This window comes from Palaemon carinicauda, chromosome 43 (genome assembly GCF_036898095.1).
Source record: "Palaemon carinicauda isolate YSFRI2023 chromosome 43, ASM3689809v2, whole genome shotgun sequence".
Taxonomy (NCBI): Eukaryota; Metazoa; Arthropoda; class Malacostraca; order Decapoda; family Palaemonidae; genus Palaemon; species Palaemon carinicauda.
Genome location: NC_090767.1, coordinates 33,931,598 through 33,959,223, shown reverse-complemented (window position 1 = coordinate 33,959,223; position 27,626 = coordinate 33,931,598). Strand labels below are relative to the sequence as shown.

At 49.1% G+C, this 27,626-nt stretch overlaps 1 long non-coding RNA gene across 3 annotated transcripts in view; it reads right to left on the bottom strand.

Annotated features, from left to right (window-relative positions):
• LOC137633574 (uncharacterized) overlaps positions 1–27,626 on the bottom strand; it is a 65,379-nt gene that overhangs the window by 33,321 nt on the left and 4,432 nt on the right. For 2 of the 3 annotated variants that reach the window (XR_011042280.1, XR_011042282.1), the window contains exons 2-4: positions 8,889–9,001; positions 7,614–7,835; positions 6,626–6,889 (exon numbers count right to left, since the gene is read on the bottom strand). This is a non-coding gene — a long non-coding RNA (uncharacterized lncRNA). The remainder of the gene's footprint in view (positions 1–6,625; positions 6,890–7,613; positions 7,836–8,888; positions 9,002–27,626) is intronic. The other variant, XR_011042281.1, reaches the window with a different exon arrangement.

Genomic DNA, 27,626 nt, shown 5'->3' with positions numbered 1-27,626 from the left:
CGTGTCTAGAATACGTCCTCTGATATGTCGCGATATCCCTTTCACGAGGGATACTCGCTCCAGGAGTTAGAATTCTGGTACCTTAAGGTAAATTCTCTGGGAATATCGCCGTAGTTGTAATATACCCTAGGAAGCTACCCTATAGGAACTTCCATCAGGACGACATGGCTATCTCACCCAAAAATAGATTTTTCGCTTCGCTCAAAATCCGTTATATATATATAACTAAGAAAAATAATAATCATAGAGATAGGACAGCAAGATGAAAGAAAGGAAATTTGATAAAATTAGGAGAAGGTCGAAGTAATATTAAGCAGAAGAAAAAGATGAAAGAGAAATTTAGATTCGAACTGGGGGAGCAATTTCCCGAAGTTCGAGAGCCCTCTTGCCCGTCACCAAGATTCAGCACGGGAATGAAATGCCATGCTGAAGCTCAATGACTTCATCAAGGCATTCTCTCATTAAGAGGGACTGAGGACACGAACCACGTTCCATGGAGAAGGTCTCACTTTCGACTGAGGGCAGGTAAGCTCGTAGCTTTGTATGAATAGAGAAAGTTCCAGCGAGGAGGAAATGTCCGTTCGTTTCAGCATGAAGGCCAGGCTTAAGGCTGAGCGATAGCCTTTCACCGCTGAGACCGAAAGGCGCATTTCTTCCCGCAGATACACAAGAAACTCCACTATTGCTGGAATAGTGGCATCGAGAGGAGAGATACCCCTTCCACGACACCAACCACAGAAGATTCTCCACTTCTCCTGGTAGACCCCTGTAGATGACTTTTGCAGGTGTCGAGACATCCTTTCCGCAACTTGTTGTGAAAAGCCTCTCTCTGTGAGGAGATGCTGGATAGTCTCCAGGCGTGAAGCCGAAGCGATGCTACGGCTTTGTGGAAGATGTTGCAGTGTGGTTGCTTGAGTAGCTCGTGTCGTGGAGGAAGTTCTCTCGGGAGTTCCGTCAGGAGCTGCAGAAGGTCTGGGAACCACTCTGCATGATGCCATAGCGGAGCTATTAAGGTCATTGACAGATTGACCGATAGTCTGGTCTTGTTGAGCACCCTTTTCATCAGACAGAACGGTGGGAAAGCGTAAACGTCGATGTTGTCCCACCGTTGTTGGAAGGCATCTTGCCAGAGAGCCTTGGGGTCCGGGACTGGGGAACAGTACAGCGGAAGCTTGAAGTTCAAGGCTGCCGCGAACAGGTCCACTGTCGGGGAACCCCACAAAGTCAGGACTTTATTGGCTACTAGAGGATCCAAAGACACTCTGTACTCACTATCTGCGATGCTCTGCCCAGACTGTCGGCGAGCACATTCCTCTTGCCCGGAATGAAGCGAGCCGATAATGGAATCGAGTGGACTTCGGTCCATCTCAGTATCTCTACTGCAAGATGGGATAGCTGTTGTGAAAAGGTACCTCCCTGCTTGTTGATGTAAGCCACTACCGTGGTGTTGTCGCTCATGACCACCACGGAGTGACCCGCCAGGATCTGTTGGAATTGTTGATCATTTCTAGCAGATTTATGTGGAGGCACTTTTCTGATTCTGACCATAGGCCTGAGATCCTGTGGTTCAGAACGTGGGCCCCCACCCTTCTTTGCAGCATTCGAAAACAGCATCAAATCCGGGGGAGGACGAGAAGATCCACTCCCTTTCGAAGGTTTCCGTCCGTCACCCACCACTGAAGGTCCGTCCGTTCCGCAGGACCCATAGGGACCAGAATGTCCGGGGAATCGTGGCCTTGATTGCACCGGGACTTGAGCCGCCATTGCAGGGATCTCCTCCTGAGGCGGCCGTTTGGAACTAGACGGACCATGGAGGAAAGGTGACTGAGAAGACGTAACCATGATTGGGCTGGGAGTTCTTCTCGTCTGAGGAAAGGATCTGCGACCCTCCTCAGTCTTGCTATCCTTTCGTCTGGTGGAAAGCCTTTGTGGAGATTGGTGTCCAAGATCATGCCTAGATATACCAGTCATTGAGATGGAGGCAGAGAAGACTTCGAGATTTACCATGATCTCTAGATCTTGGCAAAGTCTCAGAAGCTTGTCCCGGTGTCGAAGAAAGGTCGATTCCGAGTCTGACAGGATCAGCCAGTCGTCCAGATAGCAGAGGAGACGAATGCCGATCCTGTGTGCCCACGAAGAGATCAGGGTGAACACTCTGGTAAATACCTGAGTTGCTGTGGAGACCGAAACACAGCACCTTGAACTGGTAGGTCTTGTTGTCTAGGCAGAATCTCAAGTCTTTCCTGGAAGACGGATGGACTGGGATTTGAAAGTACGCGTCCTTCAAATCCAGAGTACACATGAAGTCTTGCGGTCTCACTGCAAGTCTGACCGTGTCCGCTGTCTCCATGCTGAAGGGAGTTTGTTTGACAAACCTGTACAGAGCTGAGAGGTCGATGACAGGTCTCCAGCCTCCAAACGCCTTCTTTACAAGAAAGAGTCGACTGAAGAAGCCTGGGGAACCGTCGACGATCTCTTGGAGAGCATCCTTCTTTAGCATGGTCTCGATTTCTGCCCGTAGGGCTAGCCCCTTTGCCGATCCCATGGCATAGGAGCTCAACGACACTGGATTCGCTGTCAGGGGAGGGAGAGATGTGAACGGGACGCGATATCCCTGACTGATTACGGAAATCGTCCAGGAATCGGCCCCGAGTTGCTGCCACCTGAATGCGCAACTTTGTAGGCATCCCCCACTGGTGGACATGCAGGGGGATTGCCAATTCTGGCATTTGCGGTCTCGGCCACTGCCTCTAGGATTTTTGCCACCCCTGGCTTTTTGCCCTTCTTGTTTTTGACAGGAAAGGGCTGCTGTTTGGACACCACCGTCTTTGCTGCCACTGCCAATTTCGTCGTCTTGGACGGGTGAGGGTGTTGAGGTGCTGGAGGTTTGTAGGGCTTCGTTGTGAAAGCCCTTTGGAGGAGAGAGTCATGATTGGATTTTCTCCACCTCTCAGCTTCCTGTTCCATATCTTTGGGCTCAAACAGACTTTTTCCCATAAGGGAAGTGTGTCTGAGCTTGCCGACTTCGAAGGCCAGGACCCTCGAAAGGAACCTTTCTGCCACCGCATCACGTCCTTTCAAGATCGAATTGGCCCACAAGTTCAAGGCTTGGTGGGTCAGAACTCAATGGTGCGGTTGCCCGAAAGGAGGAAGGTCTCCAGTGCCTTCCTGGTGCTTTCTTTGGACAGATCTTCGGATCGCAACAGGATGCCAAGAGACCCCAACCAGACGTCTAGAAATGAAGTAGCCTGCATGGCGCACTTCCGGACCTTCTCCTGGCTTAGGATCTCTGTCGCCGAGAAAGTCACTTGCCGGCTAGATAGTCTCTCGAGAGGGACTCCCTTGGTAAGCTCTTCCCCAGAGTGCAACGGAAGAGCTAAGCCAGACTCCTCCATGATCTCAAAATACTTCCTCTGTGGAGGTGGGAGGAGCTTGTTGCCAGTAGTGGAACGGCTGGAGGAGGCAAGCTTGGAGAGCGTGCCATCAACCTTATCCCTAGGCACTCTTCACCCCTTGGAACCAGGGCAAAACCGCACTGGCCTTAGCGGGTTTCTGAGTGCCAAAGACTCGGTCCAGGACCGTGTCCTTGCCCTCACGAGGAGGAACCTCAGGGTCCTTGAACCCGTTGAGATGGCTCATCAGAGTCAAGACCAGCCAGAAGGCATGCTCTGACTCTTACTGCTCTACCCCTGGAGAACTGGCAGCAAAGTCTCCCGTCCCCAAAGGCTCTACTTGGGGGGACTCTTGGAGCCCTTCGGTTCCCTCCTAGGAGGAATACAGGACTCCAACAATGAAGTCTGAGGGCTCTTCTCGCCCCAACACGGGACGATTCTCCTGCTCGAGGTGGGGTTTCTCCCATTGGTGCAGTGGGAGAAGGCCTCACCTCGGTAGAGGAAGCGCGCTGGCGCTCGCGCGATGGGAAAACCCAGGGATCGCGCGTGAGAGACCGTTGAAAACACTCTCGTGCTCGCGGGCGAGACTTCACAGGAATCAGATTGACGTGCAGGAACAGAATGAAGAGCCCGTGAGAATGTCGGCGGCGCGCGCAGCTGTCAGCGCGTGTGTGTACGAGATTGTTGGAGCTTGAAGATCGTCGGCGCTTGTTCGCGAGAGAAGATCGCCAGCGCTTAAAGATCGACGGCGCTAAAAGATCGTCGGCGCTTGTGGGCACAAGAAGATCATCGCCTTTGCGCGCGTAAGAGGATCGTTGGCGCTTGCGCGCATAAGAAGATCCTCGGCGCAGGGAACCATCGGAGCCTGCGCGCGGACGATCGTCGGAGCTTACGTGCGTAGGAAGATCGTCAGCGCTGGCACGCCAAAGAAGATCATCGGTGCTAGCGCGCATAAGATCGTCGGCGCTTGCGCACGTAAGAAGATCGTCAGCGCATGCGCGAAAGAAGATTGCCGGCGCTTGCGCGCATTCGAAGATCGTTGGCATAAGAAGATCGTCGGGGAGCATGAGCGCACACGCGCGCTAGGATGAACGGACTGCTGACAGGACGATCAGGAACTAGGACGATTAACACTGGAAGTTCTGGTGAGCGCCTGTGCACTAACTCAGGAATAGTCCCTGGAACAGGATTCCTCTGGATGGAAGTCTCAGGAACAGCAGGAACAGTCGGCGAGCACTTGCGTGCAATTGCACGCGGACGCGCAGGGGATACCTGGCGCTTAAGGGACTTAATCACAGTGAGAAAGCCCCTTTTGCCCCGAAGGGACCGGTGCCCGTTGGATAACGGGGTGCGTGGGCGCCCACAGCATCAGCAACCAGGAACGGAGACGGCAGGTCAGCAGGTCTAAGAGATGGCGAACGCGGAGAGGTCCCGAACAGCAGGCTGGTCTAAACAGAACAATCCTCCGAAGAGGAATTTCTATTAGTGGCCTCCCTTGCGAACGAAAAAGGTGAACACTTTGTAGAAGAGACTTGAAGACACTGGTGATGGCGCCCCTTAGGGCCGTTGGATCAGCAAGCTGACCTATAAGGAGCAATCCTCCGAAGAGGAGTCCTTAGGAGGGGCCTCCCTCGCGAACGAGAGAGGTCACAAGAATGATCCTGCAGCTGCTCAGCCCCTTGAGCATAGCTGCAGGTGCAACCGCTCAGCTCTAAGAGCATAGCCACCTGAAGTTTTCAAAGCCTGGCTCAGCACCACGAGCATAACCGCCCGAGGACCAGGAAAACCCATCCAGGAATTATTAAGGTATGAGAAGTTCCCCCTCTCCAGGGGAAAAAACTCACACCTGGGAAGGGAACCTCCTTCGGAAGGGAAGTTACCTACCCCTGGAGGCGAACCTCCTTAGCATTCTAAGATGAACTAAAGAGCTGACAGTTGTTATGGGAGAACTTCTAGGAAAAGGGAACACGCCCATGACGACGTCCTTTGAGGGATGGCAGCGACAGCAGACTCCCCAGGCACAAACAGGACAGCTCTGCTTCATTGGCACTCTTTAGTCAGACGAAGAAAAATTACATAGTTAACTGGGAAAATAAAATTAAATAATTATTTAACAGAGATTCCCCAGGGAGGAACTCCGAAGAGTAACTCCGAGGGAATAGCAAAAAATAAGATTTAAAAATTAAGTATGCGCCCTCCTCCCCCACTGACATTCACGGGAGAAGGGGGAGGGCGGAGCAATTGTAATAAAAACAGAATTCTAACAGAATTATAATTATCTAAATCATCTAAGAATGTTCACTAATAGTAAGAACCACTGACCCCGAAGGAGTGTTCCCCACAGAGAAGCTGAGAAGTTAAAAAAACAATTAGATTCCATTAAAAATAATTGAGACAAATAAGCGGAATAGCAACGGGAAGGAGCAGCCGTAATAGTACGTAGTAATAGTAAGGGGTGAACGACCTCAAGTAGAGAGAGACCGTAGTCAATCTAAACTCCCACATTCCCTTCGCTGAGAATCAAAGTTCCCCGTAGGAAAAGAGGAACAGCGAAGATAATAGATGAATGAAGAGAGTCCAGCGATGACGATTCCCTATGGGGGCCGAGTTAACGGAAAAGCCGAAAGAAAGACCTATGGACCAAGAGGGAGAGGCAGTACCCCATGACGTGAAACCGTGGTGGCCTTGCACTACGCAAGTGTCGTTGTCGTACATCACACACACAGCACAAACACTGAAAAGAAAACTTACTACCTTTCTATACACAAATATATACATAAACATAAAGAATGTATATATATATATATATATATATATATATATATATATATATATATATATATATATATATATATATATATATATATATATATATATATATATATATATATATATATATATATATATATATATATATATATATATTACAAGTATAAGAAAAAGTAAGTAAAACAAAAACAAAAGCATTAAGGGCTGTCAATGAGGCAAGGGTGAAAGCGGACACATCCGGCTACCACCCGAGCCGATAGTAAAGTGAGCTCAGCACACAGGTGTGTGAGGGGGGGGGGGGTAGTAAACCCTCGTTAAAATTCTAATGGCTCATCATTTCAGCTACGCCGAAAGTAATACCCATATTAAATAGCGTGGTTTGTATTTCAGTTACGGAACAAAAGTATATTATCATGACCACTTGGATTCTATCAACACAGAACACCAAATGATCCACTACTCACCTTTGATCATTGGACCAGCCCAAGGCACTTCTGATCTCAAGCCTTTTCATGACCAGCTAAGATAGTATCGAGCAACACAGATATCGTCACGTCCTTGTCGCCGGAGGAGCGGTTTGACTCGGAACACGACGCTGCGCAGCCTCAGAACTTTGTCTTCCCTGTCTTCCGCATCCTTCGCGTCGTCTCCTTTCTCCAGCACCCAGACTTTCCAGACACGAACGGAGGAGTCCTTCGAACCGCTGGCAAGCAATAATCCGCCATTATCTGAAAGGTAATAATATTTATGCTCAAAATGCATTCTCAAAACAAGTAAAAAGAGCTACCTGAATATTTCCAACATTTCATTCAAGTCTAGGGACCAACCTTCCCCTTTTTTCTATGTTGACCTTTTGTATAATCTACTGTCTATATATAATAACAACAATCATAACTAGAATTGTGATCTTGCTGTGGTTCACCTTCAAAATTCAATGGGTTCATCCAAAGCATAATAATACCTATCAGTGGTTCAAAGTTGGTGGAAATCAAGCAAGACGTTTCAACATAATCTTGCTAACAGACAACAAACAAACGGATAAGTAAATAAATTAATAAATGCTGGTCATTTTATAAACTCATTGGCAGAGGTAATTAATTCATAATCTAACAATGATTTTTCATTCCCATGAATATTTAGTCTTTGCATTAAATATTCTCTTTACTCAATTCAAAAGGCGTGGTAGCCACTTTACACAGTCTGAAGTATTTTCTGCCTCAATTCCCATCTGGTTTAGATTACATTTCCTTCACTTCATTATTATGTTTGGCAATTCCTACTGGTCTCTCGTCACACTACGTCTGACTAATTTTTCGATCTTCCTTCATTGCAGCTCCAAACCAGACCCATTTCTTTTCCTTCCTCTGGACATCTCACCCCTCTGTAACATACAATATAAAAGGTAAACAATACAAGGTCCTAAATCAGGTAAATAAGATCTCGGAAACTAACCTTCTCGCATAATGTCCAGCGAAGTCACCCAGTCTTCGTGACCGTTAAGAACCGCTTCTGGAAAATAGTCGCCCAAACTCTCGCATGTGAATACGCGTATTCGGCTGTCGTGATCGCCGCACAGAAGCAGCGGATGCTTGGCCTCTTCAATCTTCACTGGGAGGAGGCTCGTGATAAACGTGCGTCTCGGGAGGCGGAATGTCTTCCTGCATTCTTTGTCACCTGAAGAAGTGCATTGAATTAACAAAAGGCAAAATACGTACTATCAACTAAAACATTAAAAACAAGTAAAATGAGCACTCAGAGAGCACAGACCTCGATTCCCTCTATCACACCATCTCGATCTTCACTAGATCTCTATTTACATGTTCCCATCCTGGATCTGCAGGTCCGGAATAATATAATATCAGAACCATAACGTAGCGATTGCTAGACCTTACGATGGCTTAATGCTTAAAAGTTTCTACCGAGTCTACTGTGCTTTACTCGAGTAATAATCAAGAATTTCTAATTTGGTCCAATCTCACAATAGTTAAGAATCCTTTAGAAAACAAAGTCTTGGATCTGGATGGTGAATACGATCACAGGGTAAATCTAATACCTTCTAAGTTATCCCATTTCTAACATGTCTTGAAAATGTCATCAAATTCATCCCTAACTTTTTTGAGTAAGCCAGCTTACATCAGATTTCAGGAGTAAAATACAGTGAAAAATACATCCAATGACATTACAAAATTCTCACTCACCTGCCCCATAAGGATTTGTTTACAAACAGCTATAATGGAAAAGCCCAAAGTGGAATAGATAAAAAGTGAAAGGAAAAGGACAACGTAGCTGAGAACGGCATTAATGACCTTAGATGTCATGATGCCAGACAACTCTCATTCAATCAATCAATCAATCAATCCATCATAGCTGAGAACTGTATGGATGAAGTGAAATGCTTCTTATAAACCCAATAGTGTCCAGCCACAGCTAAACTTGTACTCTATGCAATACTCCCTTTGGCGATGCGAGAAATTCTGACGGCTGAAAAACCTCAGTTACAAATATAACAAATGCCTAAACCCCATAACACATTGGACCGATATTTCATTTATTGAATACAGTCGCTGTTGGCTTCTCAGATGCAGCAGGGATCTGGTCTTTTGATACGATACATCACAGGTCCTTGTTTTAAACACGTACATAATTATAAAACATACAGTATACCTGTAATTAAATTTTCATGGAATTAGGAGCCTTGATTGTATAACTCTAATTTCACAACAGTACCTGTTACAGGGCAAACGATCCAACAGGCGGCCGTCACGATGATAAGCTTCTCCTTCCCGTCTTCGTGGATGACCAATCCATCGGACATGACTACTGTACACCTTCGCTGTGTTCTGGAAATGAAAAACAAAAAAATCAATTTAGTATTAATGAATTTCTATTAATATTGTCATCAGTCAGGTCTCCTTCTTTTGCCACTTTCACCAACACTCCTAACTCCCATTCATCAGGTTTTGCCTCTTCATGCCACATTCTACTCAAGTACCACATATGGATGAGGTCATGATGAGGGGCAGATAGATGGAGAGGGTTTGGGCATGCTCTTTGCACTCCACAAGAGAGATTATAGTTCACCAAACGTTCAGCTGGGCTACACGAGGCACTAGAAGAGTTGGAAGACCCAGGTCTGCATGGCTGAGGACTATGAAGCGTGAAGCAGATGAAGATGAATGGAGAAGTACAGTATTGAATTAAAAGCTCAAGATAGGGATGACTGGCGAAATCTAACCGAGGCCCTTTGCATGAACAGGTGTAGGAGGTGATGATGACAATTATTACTACGAAACTATTCAATCAAAACAAATCACACAAAACTCTACAATTGTCCCAAGAACGACACCGAAACATCCCATTGTGGAAGAACCCCCGACTGGGTCTGCTGATATATTCATTCTTTCATCATTCAGTCCAGGCACAGACGACTATCTACACTCAAACGTGTGGTTATGGGTGAGTAGAGACAAGGAAGTGCTAATAGACGAGTGATTATGTACGTTAATAGGGATGTCTGTGCATCTAAATTGAAGAAATTATTGCTGTACTCTTCTATTACAACAACTTTTTAAGAATAAACTGTTGTATTACTAAGATGTCAAATTTATTCTGGAACTTTCTGCAATTAAAAATGACAAATTCGTAGATATTTTGTATTTTTCCTAACTATACAAACCTTAGCTATTTAATAGGGGTTATTAATTTCGGCGTAGCTGAAATGACGAGCCATTAGAATTTTAACGAGGGCTTACTACCCACACCGCTAGTTAGCGGGGGGTAGGGAGGGTAGCCTGCTACCCCCGCCCCCCCACACACACACCTGTGCTTGAGCTCACTTTGCGTGGAGGTAGGACTTCAAGGGGGATAGGGCTGGCTGGCAAGTTTGGTTAAATAGCTAAGGTTTGTATAGTGAGGAAAAATACAAATTATCTACGAATTTGTCATTTGTTCCGTAACTGACATACAAACCACGCTATTTAATAGGGGTGACTCACCCATTAGGAAGGGTGAAAAGTCCCTGCCAGTACTGGCTTTTGACTTTGCCCGGGGACTCAATATTTGAGTGTGTTCGCACTCACCAATAAGGAGTCCCTGCATCTCGCTAGAACCTTGCTACGCAAGGACTGCGGCCTACGCAATCTGTGTGTGAAGGTATAATAAAGTGTGACTCGTCCTAGAAAGTTGACCTGTAGTCTTTTAGAAGGAAACTTTAGGCTAGGACTCTCCCAATACCACCTCGTCAGGGTATGGGGACGTGACAGTATTATCTTAATACTAGGAACACAAGGAAGCATGGTTTACCTGCAGTGGTTTGAAGTCAGCTGTGAAGAGAACCCAGGATGCTGCTTTCTCCAAGGGAGGAGAGGATGAAGAAAAGAATAAGGGCCAGACAAACCTTTTCATTCATGCAGACTAAAACCGGGTAACAATGCCCTCAACCTTCTTGCACGTCTTGCAGGTAGTGGGCTTTGAAGGTCGTCTGACGCTTCCACACCCCAGCTTGCAGGACCTGCGTCACTGAATAATTCTTCTTGAAGGCCAGGGACGTAGCTACGCCCCTAACATCATGTGCTCTAGGGCGACGGGACGGAGGACGGTCAGGATTCAAGGCTAGGCTGAGCTGGTATTCTTGGTGACCCTCCTCTTCGTTTCCTCAATGCTCACGAACAAAGCTTGCACCTGGGGACGAACTGCAGCTGTTCTTTCAAGATACAACCTCAGACTCCTTACTGGGCGCAGTAGGAGATGGTCTGGGTCATCTGTTACAGAATGGAGACTTGAAACCTTCTGTTACAGAATGGAGACTTGAAACCTGGAAAGAGTCGAACCGAGGGTCCGGCACTCCCGGATTCTGAATCTTAGCAACAAACTCGGGGACGAATCTGAACGTTACCTCCCCCCATCCCCTTGAATGGGCGATGTCGTATGAGAGACCATGAAGTTAACTGACTCGCTTGGCTGAGGCCAAAGCTAGCAGGAACACCGTCTTCCAAGTAAGGTGGCGATCAGAAGCCTGGCGTAATGGTTTGTAGGGAGGTCTCTTAAGAGACCTGAGAACTCGAACCACGTTCCATGGAGGAGGTCTCACTTCCAACTGAGGGCAGGTAAGTTCATAACTCCGTATGAGTAGGGAAAGTTCCAGCGAGGAAGAAATGTCCACTCTTTTGAGCCTGAAGGCTAGGCTTAAGACTGAGCAATAGCCTTTCACTGCCGAGACTGAAAGGCGCATATCTTCCCGCAAATACACGAGGAACTCCGCTATTGCTGGAATAGTGGCATCGAGTGGAGAGATACCCCTTCCACAACACAAACCACAGAAAACTCGCCACTTCGCCTGGTAGATCCCTGCGGATGACCTACGCAGGTGTCCAGACATCCTGTTCACAACTTGTTGCAAAAATCCTCTCTCAATGAGGAGGTGCTGGATAGTTTCCAGGCGTGAAGTCGAAGCGAGGCTACGGCTTTGGGGAAGATGTTGGCGTGTGGTTGTTTGAGTAGCTTGTGTCGTGGAGGGAGTTCTCTCAGGAGCTCCGAAAGGAGTTGCAGAAGATCCGGAAACCATCCTGCGTGATGCCATAGCGGAACTATCAGGGTCATCGAGAGATTGACCGATATTCTGGTCTTGTTGAGCACCCTCCTCATCAGACAGAACAGGGGAAAAGTGTATACATCAATGTGATCCCACCGTTGTTGGAAGGCATCTTGCCAGAGAGCCTTGGGATCCGGGACTGGGGAGCAGTACAGCGGAAGCTTGAAGTTCAGCGCTGTAGTGAACAGGTCCAAAGTCGGGGAACCCCACAAAGTTGGGACTTTGTTGGCTACTTCACGATCCAAAGACCACTCGGTACTCACTATCTGCGCTGCTCTGCTCAGACTGTCGGCGAGCACATTCCTTTTGCCTGGATTGAAGCGAGCCGATAGTGTGACCAAGTGGACTTTGGTCCATCTCAGTATCTCTACTGCAAGATGGGATAGCTGTTGTGAAAAGGTACCTCCCTGCTTGTTGATATAAGCCACTACTGTGGTGTTGTTGCTCATCACCACCACAGAGTGGCCCGCCAGGACTTGGTGGAACTTCTGAAGGGCCAGGAATACGGCATTCATTTCTAGCAGGTTTATAATGAGGTACTTTTCTGATTCTGACCACAGGCCTGAGGTCCTGTGGTTCAGAAAGTGGGCCCCTCACCCTTTCTTTGAAGCGTTCGAAAACAACATCAAATCCGGGGGGAGGACGAGAAGATCCACTCCCTTCCGTAGGTTCTCGTCTGCCACCCACCACTGAAGGTCCGTCTGTTCCGCAGAACCCATGAGGATCAGAGTGTCCGTGGAATCATGACCTTGATTCCACCAAGACTTGAGTCATAAGTGGAGAGATCTCATTCTGAGGTGACCATTGGGAACTAGACGGGCCAGGGATGAGAGATGGCCTAGGAGACGTAACCACGTTTGGGCTGGAAGTTCTTCTCGTCTGAGGAAAGGCCTTGCGACCTTCCTCAGCTTTGCTATCCTGTCGTCTGATGGGAAGGCTTTGTGGAGATTAGTGTCTATGACCATGCCTGGGTATACCAGTTTCTGAGTGGGCAGCAGAGAGGACTTCTCGAGATTTACCATGATCCCCAGATCTTGGCAAAGTTCGAGAAGCTTGTCTCGGTGGCGAAGAAGGGTTGCCTCCGAGTCTGCTAGGATCAGCCAGTCGTCCAGGTAACGGAGGAGACGGATACCGATCCTGTGAGCCCAAGATGATATCAGGGTGAACACTCTGGTGAACACTTAAGGAGCTGTGGAGAGACCGATGCACAGCACCTTGAACTGGTAGATCTTGTTGTCTAGGCTGAATCTTAAGTACTTCCTTGAAGACGGGTGGACTGGGATCTGGAAGTACTCGTCCTTCAGGTCCAGTGTACACATGAAGTCTTGTGGTCTCTCTGCAAGCCTGACCGTGTCTGCCGTCTCCATGCTGAACGGTGTCTGTCAAACCCGTTCAGGATTGAGAGGTCGATGACTGGTCTCCAGCCTCCAGACGCCTTCTTTACAAGAAAGAGTCGACTGCAGAAGCCTGGGGACCCGTCAACTACCTCTTGGAGAGCGTCCTTCTTCAACATGGTCTCGACTTCTGCCCGAAGTGCTTGCCCTCTTACCGATCCCATGGTAAGGGAGCTCAATGACACTGGATTCGCTGTCGGGAGGTAGAGATGTTGTGAACGGGACGCGATATACCTGACCGATCACGGAGATCGTCCAGGGATCTACCCCGAGTTGCTGCCACCTTGTCGCGCAACTTTGTAGGCATCCCCCCACTGGTGGACATGTAGGGGGACTGCCAATCCCAGCGTTTGCGGCCTCGGCCGCTCCCTCTAGGATTTTTACCTCCCCTGGAGGACTTCCTGCCCTTCCTGTCCTTGACAGGAAAGGGCTTAGACACCTTTGTCTTTGCTGCTGTCTCCTTTTTCGTATTCTTGGCAGGACGGGGCTGTTGGGTTGCTGGAGGTTTGTAGGGCCTCGATGTCAGGGCCCTATGGAGAAGGGAATCCTGATTGGATTTCCTCCACCTCTCAGCAGCCTGCTCCACGTCCTTAGGCTCAAACAAATTCTTACCAAGGACGGAAGAATGTCTGAGCCTGCTGACGTCGGTACTGGGGACCTTCAGATGAAATCTCTCAGCCACTGCGTCCCGTCGTTTCAGGATCGTGTTAGCCCACAAGCTCGAGACTTGTTGGGCCAGAAACTCGATGGTCCGCGTGCCCAAGAGCAAAAAGGTCTCCAGTGCCTTCCTGGTGCTTTCCTTGGACAAGTCCTTAGACCGCACCAGGATGCCTAGAGACCCTAGCCAGATGGCCAGCCACGAGGTTGCCTGCATGGCACACTTTGCAACCTTCTCCTGGCTTATGATCTCTGTTGCTGAATACGAGACATGCCGGTTGGAAAGTCTCTCTAGAGGGACTCCCCCGGTAAGCTCTTCCAGAGAATGGTGCAAAGGAAGAGCTAAACAAGTCTCCTCCAAGATCTCAAAGTACCTCCTCTGATGGACTCGAGGAGGCGGGAGGAGCTTGTTACCTGTTGGAGGAGGCAAGCTCAGGGAGCTGGCCTTCGACCTTGTCTCTGGCACTCTTCACCCCCTGTGACCAGGGCAAAGCTGCACTGGCCCTAGAAGGTTTCTGGGTACCGTAGACTCGGTCCAAGATCGTGTCCTTACCCTCACGAGGAGGAATCTCTGGATCCGGAAACCCATTGAGACTCCTCATGAGGGTCAGAACTTGCCAGAACGCATGTTCAGACTCTTGTAGCTCTCTTCCTGAAGGGCTGGCAGCAAAGTCTCCTGTCCCCAGAGGCTCTTCCTGGGGGGACTCGTGGACGTTCTCCGAGGGTTTGGCTGGCTCCTGTCTAGTCCTTGATGAAGACTTAGGCAAAGTCTTCGAGTCCTTCGGCTCCCTCCTGGGAGGGATACAGGACTCCAGCAGTGATGGTGGGAGGATCTTCTCAACTCCTACTCGAGAAGACTTCTCAGGGAGAGGTGGGGTTTCCCCCATTGGTGCGATGGGGGAATGACCCGCCTCACCTGAATCCCCCGAGGACAAGAAATCCTCGTCCGCAGGGGAGGGAGAGAAAGTCTGGGGGGGAGAGGGAGCCTTCCTCAAGGACTTCTGAGGAGACAGCTTCGCCCTTGGAGAAGTTACCACGGAAGGAACTCCTCTCTTCCTCTTCAGGGGAGATGAAGCCGCCACTGCTTTGTGACCAAGTTCAGAGAACACAGGCTTAAAAGCCTGCACGAGCGCTCTGACAATGGTACCAAACCAGGGCTGCTTGCTGACAGTCGTGCTGTTAGACACTCCCTCTGGAGGTAAGGGGATCGTACGATCCCTAGGAGGAGTGACCAAACAAGGGTTCGCCTGAAAAGATACAGAAACAGAAGAGTCCTTGGACCTATCCGGAAACAACGAGACGACGATGACCTGGCCGCACGATGTCCTGTGGCCTCACGCGTGGGATCGCGCCTATGATCGCTCTGGGAATTGCGCTGGGGATCGCGCTGCAAGTCACGCAATGGGCCTTGCCCCGGGTCGCACGTGGAAGAATGTTCGCACGCGCGCGGGCGATGGCGAGCCATGGCGCATAGGTGAAGATAGGTGACGCGCAGAAGGCTAGAAGAGCGCTCACGCACGCGAAGGTGATTGTTCGCGCGCGCTCAGGATCTTGCCGAAGGGCCCGTGAGGGCGAAAATGTTGGGCGCTCATGCGCAGGAGAAACATCTCTAGAGTGCGAGCATGCTGCGCGTGTATCTGGCTGAAGCAGTGAGCGAGGGCGAGGGCGTGCTTGCGCAACCTCGTGGGCGCGCGTTGGCGCACAGGAGAGACTGGAACTATGCCCAGATCTTGAGATCGTGGGCGCACAGGAGAGACTGGAACTATGCCCAGATCTTGAGATCGTGGGCGCGCAGGAGATTGTGGGCGCACATGGCGCGCATCAGGATGCGGGTGCACCAAAGTGCGCTGTCGGTTTGGAGAGAGCCTGTGCGCTAACTCAGGAGACTCCAGGGCTGTGCGCTGGGGCGCAGGTGAGCACTGGGGCGCAGGTGAGCGCTGGCGCGCTCTATCGGGAACAACAACAGCAGTTGCGCGCTTGTGCGCAGTGGCGCGTTGAGGCACTGGAGCGCGCTGGAGGTCCAATGAGCGCCTATGCGCTATCTCGGGAACCTCCTTTGTGCGCTGACGCGCAGGAGAGCGCTGACGTGTAGGTGAGCGCTGGCGCGCTAAAGCAGGAACCAGTGGAGAGCGCTTGCGCGCAGGGGAACCCTGGCGCGTAATAGCAGGATCAGCAGCAAGTGCGCGCACGCGCGCAGGTGAGCGCTGGCGCGCTAAGACAGAACATCTGCTGCAGGACGGTGGAGCGCAGGGAGTACCTGGCGCTTAAGGGACTGAGACACAATTTTGTGCTCAAGCCCCTTATGCCCCGAAGGGACCGTTGCCTATTTAATAACAGGGTGAGATGGCGCCCACAGCGCATCGGCAGCCAGGAACGGTGACTGCAGGTCAGCAGGTCTGGAGGGTGGAAGGTCGGCGTGTCCTGTGTAAAGACGACCTTCCACCGAAGGAGATCGCGAACGATCTACGGAGAGGTCCAAGGAGGTAGCTGGCAGGACAGGTGAACGACGACGAGGTTCTTCTGCGGAGGACTGCGGAGATGACGAGCCGCCTCCTAACACCCTTGTGAGGTGAAGGAAGACCTCTACGGCGAAGGGGAGCTCTCCGCCTTATACGCCCTCTGGGGGCCGTGGGATCAGCTGGCTGACCATCAGCAGTCCTCCAAAGAGGAGTCTCTGTAAGTGAACTCCCCGAGGGGGAGAATCACCGGCAGGAGAGACCGTAGGACTTAGTTCCTCCCTCGAAGGATGTTCGGAGGGGGAAACTAAACCTTCAGCTATCACAGCAACATCAGGAGCAGAGGTTTGAGATAACACATCAGAAGCCTCTGTCACAACAACGTCGACGATAGACAGAGGATCGATCTCTGCTACCGTCGGCGATTGTTTGACAGCTGCTCCCAACTTGATCCTATCAAACAGAGCTTCCTTGGAGGGCGAACCCTGAAGCCCCATACTGTAACAAATCATTATTATTCACAGATAAAGAAATATCCTCCTCTGAGGGAGGAGAGGGAGCTGCCTCGCTATGGGAGGAAACTACCTCTCCCAAACCCCGGGATCGGTCAACAGAACTACGGTCTACGCTACCACTCGAGGACTTCTCGGGAGAAACCAATCGAATGGGAGCTTCGGAGGTGGTTTGGGCTACCGAAGAAGAGTCCTTGGGATTTTCTCTTTTCAAAGAAACCTTTTAAGGAGAAATATCCCGTTAGGACTTCTTCTTCCGGCGCCAAGAAAACCTCTCCCACTGGGATCACTGGGAGATAGACCACTCCCTACACTCACCACATACGTTAACACTATCACACCGTTGGCCCCTACAATGAGGACACAAGGTGTGGGGATCCGTGTCCACCGCCGACATAAAGGTGGCACAAGGGCGGTCAGGTAAACCAGGACATTTACACATAATAGCAGAGGCCAACTTCACAAACACTCTGGAAAAAGAAAAAGCAAAGAAAGTTTAATAATGGCTGATCAACAATAGCGGGGGTGAAAGAGCGGACACGTCCGTCTGCCACCCAAGCCAATAGCAAAGTGAGCTAAATCACAGGTGTGTGTGAGGGGGGGGGGGTAGCAAGCTACCCTCCCTACCCCCAGCTAACTAGCGGTGGGGTAGTAACCCCTCGTTAAAAATCTAATGGCTCGTCATTTCAGCTACGGCGAAAGTAATTACCCATATCAAATAGCTAAGGTTTGTAGTTCAGTTACGGAACAAATCAAAATGAAAACAATAATACTGTCAAAAAACTATGCATAAAAAACTCCCCACAGGGTTACGTTAGTTTAACAGCTTTAGTTAAGATTAATTTTCCCTGAACCAATCCATGCTGTATCAGTTGGTATGGTAATATTTGTGAATACAAGGTTGAAACTTATTTTTGGTTTCATTGTAGTGTATTACAGGGCGATGTAACCTAGGAAAACAACTACTTTTTCTTATAGAAAAAATTACGCTCTCTTCGAAAATGACACTCATTCCCGTCGCAAATGAATAGTTTCAGAAACATATATACATCTATATCCTCCGATAATGGGGGACCCCCAGTGGGAACTCGGGGTTTTGGGTGGGGAAAACATACTGGGGAATCGATATATAAACGTAAAACAAGCCTTTTCTTCTCTATTCATTACCTTCTTGAAATTATAATAACCGGAGGAAAATACAAAACAGTATATCTGAATAAACTTTGGAGGTGCTGTTGCAAAGATTGTGTCATGAAAAAATACAATAACCAGTGCTGCCAACGTCCGAGGTAGATCAAATGTTATTTTGTGACCTGTCATACTACTAGGCTAGGTTAGGTGGGTTTGTTAGGTTCTGTGCCCTTTTTGTACTTTTTATATATTGGGTAAAACTTATATGGAGAAATTATTTAAAATTCATATGGAAATATCTATCATTGTTATCGTTAGTAATGTCAGCATGCCGTTGGTAACTCTGTGTACCATACGTCAACGTTGGTAACACTGTGTATTATTGGTAACGTTGCTAATGTTATCATTCGCAGTACATTCGTAAGAGAAGTGACACCGTGCAACTTAAAGTTAGCCAAATTGGTTGATCTGTTGTTTCCGATTGAAATGAACAGCAAATTCGGTTAAATCACGTTATTTACTGAAGGAAAACATATATTTTCGGTTAATGTCTAGGAGAGGGCCGCATGAAGATATCACTGATATTCAATTTATTTTTACTAGAATGTGTAGGAATGTATGTAAATAATAGTATACCAGTGAGATAATTTAGTGAAAATCAATAATAGTCGAAATATCGACGATCAAACTCACGCTACTCTTGTCTTCCTCCTAGATTTTTTCTAAGTCTGTTGTTATTGTTGACTGTGTCTTGTTTTTGCTCAAATGAGCCCTGTAACCAGTATAATCCGCAGACAAACTAGTCCACTATGACGTCATACATGTTTGGCCAATCACAGCGCGACAATACATCATCTTTCCCATGCATTTCATTTCGTTCTTAGAAATGGAGACAATAGTAAGCACGTCATCTCATGTTGCACAAGAAGTTGAAATTCCATCTTCTTGTCCTGACTGTTTCCTAACTTACAATGAATTTGTTGTAAGTTATTCGGGGAATATTGAAAACCTAGTGGATTTGTGCCAGAGACACAATTTAATTTTACAAAATAAATATTGTCCTGCATGTCAAGGAACCTTCCCAACAGCTTCACGTTTTCCTCAAAGCAACAGCACATCTTGATGAACCAACAGTTTAAGGTAAGCTTCATTAATTTATAGAGTATTTTATAATGGTGATAGTATAACGATGTATACAGCAGTACCATCACTTTGGATTTGGTTTGATGGATGTGTTAGGTAGTGGCTGTAAGGGGGGGGGGGGCTCGCAGGGGCTAGGCCTAGGTAGGGGTACAGGGCCCTAGGTTAGGTTGTTGTATTAGGTTCGGTAGTGTCCCGAAATTCACTGTGGCCTTAAGGGGGAGGTCGCAGGGGGGGCGGAGCCCCCCCCCCCCCGGTAGGCCTAGGTAGAGGTACAGGGCCCCTAGGCTAGGTTAGGTGGGTTTATTAGGTTCAGTAGTTCCCTGAAAATCACTGGCCTTAAGGGGGGGGGGGTCGCAGGGGGGGCGGAGGGCCACCCCCCCCCCAGTAGGACTAGATAGGGGTATAGGGGGAGGGGTGGTGGAAGGATAAGTACAGTGAACCCTCGTTTATCACGGTAGATAGGTTCCAGTCGTGACACCATATTTACCTATTTATTCAACATGTATATTCAGACTTTTAAAACCTTCCTTTGTACGTAGTACTGTTAACAAACTACCCTTTAATGTACAGAACACTTAATGCATGTACTACAGTACCCTAAACTAAAACAGGCACAAATATTAAAGGTGATTTTATATCATGCATTTCCTAAACATGCTAAAAAGCACGATAAAAAATGGCAACCAATGTTTTGTTTACATTTACCTCTGATCATAATGTAGAAACAAACTGGAGGTAGAGCTTTGCTTATTACCCAGACATATTTCCCATACTTTTCCCTTAGAACTACATCACATCTTCCTACTTTAGATATATAGATATATATATATTTTTGGGCTCAAGCCATGGCGTCCTGATGGAAGGATCCTTTTTGGTAGCTTCCTTGGGTAATCACTACTAGGATTTTCCCAGAGAATTAAACCACAGGTTATCACAGAATTCTAACTTCTGGAGCGAGTATCCTAAGGGTTTCCCCTTAAGACATCGTGTATCAACAGGGGACACGCATGTATTAACGTGCCACATAGCTATCTACACCCCATATAGAGTTAACGCTTCAATATGGCGGACAGAGAGCGGCTGGGAGCTGAGCCGCAGCCAATCTAGATGTGGCGATATCGGTACTCGCGATGTAAACAGACGGACGCCATTGCTTTTGATGACGTCACGTCCGTCCTCATTCCTTTTTCTAGTAGCTCGCTCGATTGGACGTATTTTTCCCTTTGTGCGACTTTATCTGCTTGCATCCTCGCCATGTCTCAACCTTCAGCTTCACCTTCTTCTGGAAAGTTGAGTACAAAGGTTAAAGTATTGTTTAAATAAGCTCTGACCGTAAAGTAAATCTTACTTTTCGAGATATTTGCATAATTGTGGCAGAGCTTTGCCAGACCGGTCAGCGCCATTTTATGACGCTGCTGTTGCTTGCATGCCTTATTTAGTTAGCCCCAACAGCCTTACCGGTATATAAATTACTAATCAGCGCTATTAGTTATTTAGTCTTCATAGCTAGGAACTTTATATCGTGTTTTTGACGCATTAGTTAGGGTCTTCGCTGACCCCATACCAGTAGGCTTTGATTAGCCCCTAGGCCAGTGAGCCTATACCAGTGTTAATGCATGATATTTCAGTGATCCTAGTGTTAGTTATGAAGATTTTGGCATTATTTTACAATACCATTGACAGTGATGCAAGTGTTTTTCGCCTTCAGGGACCATATAGGGGGTAGGTTATCTTGAGTGCCTTGCTAACCTAACCTTATGATAGGACCCCTATATGCTCTCTTCATCCCTAGCCCTAGGGCTTCCCTCTGGTAATCTTGTATCCTATTACATGTGATAGGACAAGACTCCTCAGAGTACTGTATCGCCTCCCCACCTAAGGGAATGACCCCTCCCTTAGTGTTGCGGACCTTAAAGGTAGGATCACCTCCTTTAAGCTGAATCGGTCCTTGACCTTTTCCTTGCGATACGTCTTCTCCCTTCCTTGATTAGGGTCTAACAACCCTAATCCAGGTTAGGTTGGGAGGGCTGGTTTATGTACCTTGCTGAAATATACGCGTGCACCGTTTTTCAGTTGGTCCACCTACTATAGGTTAGGGTGAGCATCTCCCTTCCTAGGTGGCCGCTCTGGTACATAACCCATCCTTTCTTATAAGAAGACCCTTTCCCCCCCCCCAACCTATCTCTTGCCTAGCCTAACCTACCAGTAGGTTAGGCTTCATATGTCCCCTGTCCTACACTCCACCCTAGGCTGGAGTGCTGGACCCCGTAGTGCTCCCAGTGTTGTCCGCTCTGATACATAGACTCTCCATAGTGCTATGGAGTCAGTTATCATTTGGTCGACATGAAGAGTCTCCACCCCTTCTTTGGGTACACCCTGTCCTCTCTTGGACTGCCTTAGCCCCCGGCCATTGCGGCCCCTGCTTAGGATGATAGATTCACCTCTATCATGGTGGTACCTTTTCCAGAGGTGTCTTGTCTAGGCTAGTACAGCCTTGCCATCCCACCTCCATCTTTGGTGCTTGTCCCTTGCCGCCTCTACCCCGGCATTACCGCCGCTACGGGTGACTTCCTTATCCTTGCCGCCTTCCCCCGAGTGCCGGGGGATCGCCGCCGGCCGCCGGCTTACCGCCGTGGCCTCTCCATTCCCTCATAGCCTCGGCACACTGCCGACCCCTCCCGGAGTGCCGGCACTAGCAGCCGGCCCCCGGCCCCGGCTATGCTCCTTTATCCTTACCCCTGTCACCCTCCGACTGCCTCCGGCTGCCGGAACCGCCGCTCCTTGCCGGTGGCCACCGCTACCGGCTGCCGCCACCCTGGCTTCTTTTGACCATAGAATGATCATTCTTGAATGCCAGAAACTCTGCTCGAGCGGCTTCCGGCGTGCCGGGGGTATGCCGGACCCGTCCGGAGGTGGCAAGATGCCTTGCACCCCTTCTCTCAGCTATCTTTACTAGCGATAGCTCCTAAAAACCGCACCTAGACGGCTTGTTAACGCAGACAAACTGGTACGGAATCGTACATTTTGTTCAGTTTTCACTCTGTCTTCTTGCGTGTTTCATCTTTCCAGCACGCTACGTGTAATTGGCACGTCTGGTTGCCGGAACCTTACTAGGATCTCATGATCCCCAGACTTTCTTGATAAGATTTCAAGCCTAGTCTATAATATGGTTATTCTAGATGGAATTCCCATTATCAAGACACCTTCCATGGAGGCCTACGGCCACCTGGGACTGTCCGATGCTACGGCAACCAGCCGGGCGGGTTACACGAGGCATGCGTCTGTCTCCTTTCACCCACCCTTCTGTGCATCACAATTAATTTAAGTTAATATTAACTTGTTAATAATTAACTTTACATACGAGCCATATTATGACTCTACAATACTCATCGTCTCTTTCCTTTACAGGAGGAGTACGTCAGGTGTGACCACGACTTCTGCGCGGTCCGTCGGCCACACTTCTATGGACACACGGCGTGTAGGACACACGCCCCTTGTGCTCACAAGAGAGGGGATCTCAAATACTGGGGCCCCACCACCTGTTCGGTCTGCCAAGAATGCTTACAGAAAGCATTCTATGATTCTCCCTCAGCGGAGATTCGGGACACTGCTCGGGACAACCTACGCAAGTGGGTACGTGGCTTTCAGAAGAACGCCACTGGACCATACCTAGCCACAGAAGAAATGAGGTCTTTGCTGTTCCCAAAGGCCTCTCCAGACTCAGTGGTCCCAGTCGAACAGATCCCCGTAGTCCAGATTACAGTGGAACCTGATGTTGTCATGGCTCAGTCCATGAATGATTATCACCTGGATTCAGAACATGATGAACGCATGTCAGAGATCTCGGAGGACACCGAGAAAACCCTTATGGCCCAGGATGAAGGGGAGGATGATGAAGAAGAGGACCGGGTAGTGTATACCGAGTCCGATAAGGAGGATGCCCCTCCCTCCATCCCCCCTCCTACTCCTACACCGACGGAAGTGTCTCTCCCGTCTACGTCCTCCACCACGACCCCTCTACCTACGGCACAGGATATGATTCGGCTCATTGAATCCATGATGGAGCAGAAGCTCCAAGAAACTCACCAGATCATTCGGTCGATGGGAGGTTCCAAGGAATCTCGCAAAATCTCCATCAAGGACCTCCCTGCATGCTCGAGCGACAATCCGTGGCGATTCGCCGAGCATATGGTCATCGCTGACGACAAGATCTTCGTCAGCGATAAGATCGGTTCCATACCCCTGGAAGAAGTGGAGCTCTTCCCCCGCTTTGAGGCGTATCCGGACTGTTACGTCCGTCTACGTTCAGAACCATCCTCAAAGGAAGAGACCGAACCGAAGGAGAAAATAGTGTTCGATCTCTCGAAGGCCCAGGCTATGCTTGCCAAAGCGCTTAAGAGCAGAGGCTTTACCTGCTCTGGACTTCCGGCTCTGAGCAAGAAGTACCCCACCTACGTTGCGCCCGATGAAGTGGTGATACCCTTCACGGAAAAGGCCTTCGCTGCCTGCTTTAAGGCTGTAGAAGAAGGGAAATCCTGCCCTGCATTGGAGGAATGCAGACCTTTCTCCGCAGTCACCCCGCCCGACACCAAACACTGGAAGGATGTGCAACACACCTTCGTGGTGGGCAAACTAGATCCTGACGTTGCTGGACGTCAGTTTAATGAGGACCTCCCCAAGCTAAACGATCACCTCCTTCGTAGGGAACAGGAAACGAAGGAGAGGCTGGCAGCATCTCTCACTCTCCAGGTCCAGATGGACGTAATGGCTGGCGACACCAGAGTCCCTGACCATTACATGGTCCTTGCCAAATCTCATATGGCAACCTTAGTCAAGGATCTGTACCACTTCATGCGAGCTCGTAGAGCCTGCAGAGAATTCGTGTTCTCCAGTGCCACTGTCAGACACGAACCCCGGAAACTGATTTCCTCCAACATCTGGGGCAAGTACCTCTTCCCGTCTGATCTAGTGAAAGAGATCACAGACAAGGCCGCATCTGAGAACAGGAACCTTCTCAACAAATGGGGCATGTCTAGGAAGAGAAAGCCCTCTCAGGATGACGGTCCTCAGCCTAAGAGGAAGCAGTCGAAGCATAGACCCCAGCAACGTCAGCACAGACGTCAGTTTCCGGCACCCGCTACTCCCCAAGTGGCCGCTCAGCCGCCACAGACCTTTCAGTTGGTCCCACAGCCGGTTTTGTCCTCATCACCGGCCTTCAACCCCGCCTTCGAGCAGCACTCCACTACCTTTCGTCCCAAAGGTAGAAGCTCAGGCAGGGGTTCCGGCAGAGATTCCTCTCGCCGGCCCTCCAGAGGCAGAGGAGGACAGGGAGCTAGCGGCCGAGGCAGCAAGTCCTCGGGACCCCAGAAGCAATGAAGTGCTTCCGGTGGGAGGAAGACTCCGCCACTTCCAGGATCGTTGGACCTTCGACTCCTGGGCACACAGCATCATCAAGAAAGGTCTGGGCTGGAGCTGGGCACAACCACCCCCAACCTTCCAGCAATTCTTCCAACATTCAACCCCCCTCCTGGAAGAATATGTGCTAGACCTCTTGAACAAGAAGGTGATAAGAAGGGTGAAGTCCACAAGGTTCCAAGGGAGACTGTTTTGTGTCCCCAAGAAAGACTCAGACAGACTCAGAGTCATTCTGGACTTATCCCCCCTCAACGTATTCATATCGAACAACAAGTTCAAGATGCTGACTCTTCAACAGATAAGAACCCTCCTGCCTCGAGGGTCTTTCACGGTCTCGATAGACCTGGCGGACGCATACTGGCACATACCAATGAACCATCACGCTTCCTCCTACCTTGGATTCCGACTCCAACGGAAAAGCTATGCCTTCCGGGCCATGCCCTTCGGACTCAACGTGGCCCCTCGGATATTCACAAAGCTAGCGGACGCAGTAGTACAACAGCTCCGCATCCGAAACGTCCAGGTGATGGCCTACCTCGACGACTGGCTAGTGTGGGCGCCCTCGCCCGAGGATTGTATAGAATCCTGCAGAAAAGTTACCCAGTTTCTCGAACACCTGGGATTCCAGATAAACGCGAAAAAGTCTCGCCTATCTCCAGCTCAGAAGTTCCAATGGTTAGGCATCCACTGGAATCTTCAGTCACACCGCCTTTCCATTCCAGCAATGAAAAGGAAGGAAATAGCAGGGTCTGTCAAGCGACTGTTAAAATCCAAACGGATCTCAAGACGCCAGCAGGAACAAGTTCTAGGCTCTCTACAGTTCGCCTCGATCACAAACCCAGTGCTTCGTGCACAGCTAAAGGATGCAGCGGGAGTCTGGAGACGTTCCGCATCCATCGCTCGAAGAGACCTCAAGAGACGGCTCCCAAGCAGACTTCGACTTCTTCTAAAGCCGTGGTCAGAAGCGAGGGCCCTAAAAAGGTCCCTTCCTCTCCAACACCCACCTCCATCTCTTAACATCCATACGGACGCTTCGTTGGAGGGTTGGGGAGGTCACTCCCACCAAAAACAGGCTCAAGGCACTTGGTCTCCCCTATTCAAGACGTTTCACATCAACATCTTGGAGGCCATGGCGGTTCTTCTGACGCTGAAGAAACTCTCCCCGCCCCCATCGATACACATTCGCCTGACCGTGGACAGCTCTGTGGTAGTGCGTTGCCTCAATCGCCAGGGCTCAAGATCGCCCAAGATAAATCAGGTGCTCCTGACAATCTTCCGTCTGGCAGAAAGGAAGAAATGGCACCTGTCTGCAGTTCACCTACAAGGATTCCGCAATGTGACAGCGGACGCTCTATCTCGGACAAACCCGATAGAGTCGGAATGGTCTCTAGACGCAAGATCATTCTCCTTCATCTCTCACCGAGTCCCAGAACTCCAGATCGACCTCTTCGCAACGAGCGACAACCATCAACTTCCTCGATATGTAGCCCCGTACGAGGACCCCAAAGCGGAAGCGGTGGACGCCATGACCTTGGATTGGAACAGATGGGCCAAGATTTACCTGTTCCCTCCCACCAATCTTCTGCTGAAAGTCCTCTCCAAATTGAGAACCTTCAAAGGGACAGCAGCTCTAGTGGCTCCCAAGTGGCCCCGCAGCAACTGGTACCCCTTGATCCTGGAGATGCAGCCAACGCTGATCCCCCTCCCGGACCCAGTTCTCTCCCAGCAAATACAGAAGTCGACTGTCTTCGCTTCATCATCGAAAATCAAGGACCTTCATCTCATGATTTTCTCACCCTAGCCGCTAAGAAAAGGTTTGGGATTTCGAAGGAGAGTCTAGACTTCCTCGAGGAATACAAGACCGAATCCACGAGAAAGCAATACGAATCGTCTTGGAGGAAATGGGTCTCCTTCGTCAAGGCAAAGAACCCCTCGAAAATCACCATAGATTTTTGCATGTCCTTCTTCATTCACCTTCATGGACAAGGCTTGGCAGCCAACACGATTTCTACTTGCAAATCGGCCTTGACTAGACCTTTGTCATACGCCTTCCAAATAGATCTGTCTAGCGACATCTTCAACAAACTACCGAAGGCCTGTGCCCGTTTACAACCGGCACCCCCTCCGAGACCAATCACTTGGTCTCTAGACAAAGTTCTCCACTTCGCCTCCAACTTGGACAATGATTCATGCCCTCTTAAGGACCTGACTCAGAAAGTTATATTTCTCTTCGCTCTAGCTTCGGGAGCCCGAGTCAGCGAAATAGTGGCACTATCTAGAGAAGAGGGACATATCGTTTTCAACGATTCAGGAGACCTCTCCCTCTTCCCTGATCCGACGTTTCTCGCAAAGAACGAATTACCTACCAAACGATGGGGCCCGTGGAGGATATGCCCCTTGAAGGAAGATGCCTCTCTATGTCCAGTAGAGAGCCTTAAGGTCTATCTTCATAGAACTTCAAACTTTGGTGGAGGCCAACTCTTCAAAGGAGAAACATCGGGCAGCGACCTGTCACTGAAACAATTGAGAGCTAAAATCACCTACTTCATTCGCAGAGCGGATCCAGACAGTACACCCGCTGGTCATGATCCTAGGAAAGTCGCTTCGTCTCTGAATTTCTTTCAGAGTATGGATTTCGAAAGCCTCAAGAACTATACAGGCTGGAAATCCTCGCGTGTTTTCTTTAAACATTATGCGAAACAAGTGCACGAAGTGAAACATTTTGTGGTAGCCGCAGGTAGTGTTATGAAACCTGCTCTGAACTCTGCTTAGAACAGTGAGTTATTAGGGACTCTAACTCGTCGGGTGCCTATGTTGACCCTCAAGTGATACGTAGTGAAGCAGAAACCACCTTGTGCTTTCTTTAACTGTTCTTACCTCAGGTGAAATGTCATAGTAGATTACCACATGAGTGCTACATGCCACGTGCATGACGTGTGTTACATAAAGACTAACGTTCCTTAGAACGAGTGCCTACTAATACTTGATTCTTCCCTTTCAGACTCAAGAGCACGCCTTTATGACTATGTACATTTTTATCAATGTAAATGTTTTTTACTATTTATTGCATGACATGTATTGATTTACCTGCAATTATCTAATAAAATGTCTATTTTATTACTTGTGCGTCTCCCTTGCTCCTTTCTTACTATGAAATATACTAATTG